Below are 4,988 nucleotides of genomic sequence, written 5' to 3' on the forward strand. Positions count from 1 at the left end.
GTGTGTATATGTTTTCGGCACCTCAATATATGAAATTTATCCACATATTTTTCTGCTTTAGAACCTACTATTATTGTCATTTTAACTTCACATAATCTATCACACAGTTGAAGCAGCATTGCAACTCGAGCTCATTCATTGATAACTATTTTTTTTTTATTTCAAAATTATGTGTTTTATCCTTTTATTAAAAAAAGAAAAGAAAAGAAAAGAAAAGAAAACATTTTAATTTTAAGCAAAATTTCACACCAAACTAAGTTTTTGAAAAATATTTTTATTTATTTTTTTTTCTTTATTTTATTTTCCAAACATAGATTGATCTGGGGTGGCTAGTTTTCAAAACTACTTATTTGCTACAATTGAACAATATTTATATTGTAAAATGGGATTAACTTCCTTTAAGTTTATGTAGTTTCTTTTTATTACTATGTTTACTTCTATCTCATGTTACTCCATTTGTATTTACTTCGTTTTATACAAAAGTTTACCGTAATTAATAAATCCATGTGCTTAATACATTCCCTACAAAAATAAACTTGTTTGTATCAGGATAAATTACAATGAATACTGAGAAAAGAAATCCCAAAAAATAAGTAGAAGGTTGAGAATTTCACTCAACTACAATTCTACTACAAGAATGGCATGAAACTTGCATAGATGATGCTCGGATTTTGAAGGGGAACTTCTCAACTTGAGAGATCAATTTCATTCATCACAAATCTGATTTTTACATAATAACTTGTGGGTATTTATAGTCTCCCACAAAATAAGTTAGTGGCTGGGATTTAATCTCGATCCCCTTAAATCTCCAAAAAAAAAAACAAAGTCAATTTGATAATTCTACCATTACAAACTTTATGAAATTAAAAAAAAAAATAAAGTTTTCTAACAACTCATGTAATGATTCATTTGCTCCTTCAATTGTGTAAATATTCACTTTTGAAGCTCCAAATGGTTCTTTCTCAATCTAATAAGCTTGTAACACATGAAATAATAGTTGAACCGAGTCTATCCAATTTGGTAGATGAAGAATGAATGCTTGTTGAATCTTCTTGGCCTTGGATCGTGTAATAGGTCCAGTTGGAACATTTGGAACACCGTGATCCATATCATCTTCCCCGTCTTCAAAAGGATTCATCCTCGAATCCAAAAATCATCACCTACATCAAAAGGACTCAAGTCAGCAACGTTGAAAGTAGAATGTGCTGAAAATTCTCCTGGAAGATCATTTTATATGCATTGTTATTAATTCTTTTAAGGACTTGACAAGTGTCATCCCTCTTGGATGTAACTTTATCTTCCTTTGAGATTGGAATCACTCCTTGCGAAAATGTATCCAAACCCAGTTACGAGGTTGAAAAATGATTTCATTCCGTCCTTTGTTAATTCTTGAAGCAACTTTGAAATTTTGTTTCTCAATTGTCTACTTCTCCTCTTTATGAGTGATTATTTCTTTTAAAAATTAGTTTAAAATTAGTTACTATTTAATCTAAATTTAATGATTATTTCTTTTTAAAATTTCAGAATTTTCATTTTCAATGTTATAGTCTAATGTTATAGTCTTTACCGATGAATTTTTATTTTTAATGTTAGTGGGGATAGCTCAGTTTGGAGAGCGTCACTGAAGATCTGAAAGTCACGTGTTTGATTAACGTTCACCCCACCTAATTCAAGTCGACTAACTTGCATAACCTAAATATTCAATCTAAAATGAGTGATTATTTCTTTTCAAAATTACTGGACTATTTAATCTAAATTTAGTGATTATCTCTTTTTAAAATTTCAAAATTTTCATTTTGAATGTTATACGGGATAGCTTAGTTGGGAGTCTGTAATATTGAGATTTGAAGGTCACGTGTTGGTTCGACCTTCACCACACCTGATTCAAGTAGTATAACTTACTATCTTATCTAAATTTAGAGATGATTTATTTTTAAAATTTCAATGAATTAGCGTAAATAATTTTAGTGATGAATTTTCATTTTAACGTTAGCGTGGATAGCTGAATTGGGAGTGAGAGTGGGTATGTAGATCTAAAGATAGCCTGGATTCCTAATTCTTTATTTGACTATAAATGCTCTATGACAATTCTTTATTTAATTATAAATACTCATAAGACATTTAATAAAATGACTCATTTTATTGCATGAAACAAAAAAAATTGATGTTCGTGTAGAATTGTCAATACATTCTACTTTCAATGTTGCTAAGTTGAGTCCTTTTGATGTAGGTGATGATTTTTCTGATTCGAGGACGAATCCTGAAGAGGGGGATGATGATAAGAATCACGGTGTACATTCTACTTTCAATGTTGCTGAGTTGAGTCCTTTTGATGTAGGTGATGATTTTTCTGATTCGAGGACGAATCCTTTTGAAGAGGGGGATGATGATAAGAATCACTGTGTTCCAACTGGACCTATTACACAACCCAAGGCCAAGAAGATTCAACAAATATTCGTACTTCATCTACAAAATTGGATAGGCTAGGTTCAACCATCAATTCATGTGTAACAAGCTGATTCGTTTGAGTCAAGACCATTTGGAGATTCAAAAGCAAATATTTGCACGGTTGAAGTAGTGGATGAAGTTGCAAGCATCATTTCATGAGTGGTTAGAAAACTTTATTTATTATTTTAATTTCATAAAGTTTGTAATGCTCAAATTGACTTCGTCTTGTGTGGAGATTTAAAGGGATCGAGATTAAATCACCATCACTAACTTCTTTTGTTGGAAGACTATAACTACCCAAAAATTATTATGCAAAAGAATATTTGTGATCAATGAAACTGATATCTCAAATTGAGACGATCCCCCTTATAGAAATCTGAGTATATCTTTGTCATTTCTAAGTTTCATGCAATTCTTGTGATAGATTGCATATGAGTCATTCAATCAAGCCTTGATCAAGTTCGATTGTGAAGTGACTCAGTTTAGAAAAAGGTTCCAAATCTTGTTTCTCAATCATGGATCTCATCATCTAATTCTAGTTTTATCTCTTGGTTGATCCAAATTTTGTATAAGAAGATGTTAATTTCTGTTAAGAATGAGAAATAGAAATAGAATTGGGATCGAAAGTATGATCTTCATTCAGGTTTACCATGTTTAAATAGGATACAAACTATCAACCAATACCTAAAAATAGAAAAAAATATATAACTAAATCTTGTAAATAAATAAAATATACGGTTAATCAAATCTATACTAACAACTCCCTAACTATCTAAGATATATTCTAACTAATTATTACTCCAAAATATCCTCTTAATAATTTCTTTAATACAAGGGTTCTTGCTTCTACAAAAGCTTGGCTCGTTGGGCTGAAGATTACGGTTGGGCTATCATCCTTCAACGGGATCTTCTATCCCCATGACTTGCTCTGATGCAGTCGTTCTTCTAACGCCGATGACACGTCCAGTTGTCGAGATTGGTAATGTGAGTTTGTAACCCATCCATTGAGGTTCTTGGAATGATTCTATAGCTTATCATTACCATGTTGGGAGTTGGATCATGGGTCTTGGGCGAAGGAATCCTTGATTTACCGCCCTTCGAGTTGAAGGAAGTGTCATAAGGCTAATTTTTTTTCAATTTTATCGATTTTTTTTAGTGATTTTATTTGATTTTATTTCAATTTTGTCAAACTCACTCAGGTGCTCATCTCAATCATTTCAGCCTTGTTGGCGTTCAATAAGAGAGACCTTGGAAATATCCTGTAACTATTCAACTAGATTATCACATTAACAATTTGAATCAAATAAAGTGACATTAACCATTTGAATCACCTCAACCCCACTCGTTGAACTTGACCAAATGTCTATAACATAAAACTAACAAAGGTACAAAGTAACACTAACAAAGGTACAAAGTTCATAAAAGTCTTTTTAATCTAAAATACCATTGAACTTGACCATTATAGTGCCTCTCAAACGTAGGTAAAGTTTAAATTCGGGTCTCCTTGTCAAACTCACTCGAGTGCTCATCTCAACCATGATGGCGTTCAATAAGAGAGACCTCGAAAATAGCCAGATTATCGCATTAACCATTTAAATCACCTCAACCACACTTGTTGAAATTGAAACAAATATCTATAACATAACACTAACATAGGTACGATGTTCATAAAAGTCTTTTTAATCTAAGATACTATTGAACTTTACCATTAAAGTGCCCCTCAAAATGAGGTAAAGTTTATATATAATTGGTGTCAAAAGATGAAACTATAAAATAAAAAGAAATAAGAAAATAATATTCAATTTCAGAGAATCAAACCAGAATCTCCGAGGTGAAAGCCAAATATCAAAACCGTTGGACAACAATGAATTTTTGGTGTAGTTGTCCTAAAGTCTTTTGTCTAATCGCTGAAGAATTTTACTATGATGTTTTGGGTAATGTCTAACTCTTCGACACGTCCTTTCATGTGTGTGATAGAGTTCTCAGAGTTACCGCGACGTTTCGAGCTGTTCGATCGTGTGGCTTTTTCTTCAAAAGGGTCAACATCAAACGTCCGGTATTTGATTGGCAAACTATCTAGAGGAGCGTCGATTGCATCGATTCCATCAACAGTTTTCCTATGAGTTTATGGTGCATGACCCATTTTTTATACCATTCACCTTCGAGCGCCACCATAGTTTTGCATCATCCATGAGAGCGCCACCATAGTTTTGCATCGTCCATGAGATGCATTGCGACCAACGTAACTCTTAGGTCCTATGAGCAAGTTCCAGTAACCTTCAAGTATTGTTCTACATCAAAAATAAAGCTTTTTCATTACTTAGCATCCCGGTTTCCATTTAGGGGGTTGTGTTCTTGGATTTTAAGTTTGTTAAGCCCACATGAACTTGGCTTGAGGTGTGGTTCTCTACAGCCCAACTTGTCAAACTCACTCGGGTGCTCATCTCAACCATGATGTCGTTCAACAAGAGAGACCTCGAAAACAATTGGATTATCGCATTAACCATTTGAATCACCTGCTCATCTCAACCATGACGTCG

This window comes from Cucurbita moschata, unplaced genomic scaffold (assembly GCF_002738365.1).
Source record: "Cucurbita moschata cultivar Rifu unplaced genomic scaffold, Cmos_1.0 Cmo_Scf00077, whole genome shotgun sequence".
Lineage (NCBI taxonomy): Eukaryota > Viridiplantae > Streptophyta > Magnoliopsida > Cucurbitales > Cucurbitaceae > Cucurbita > Cucurbita moschata.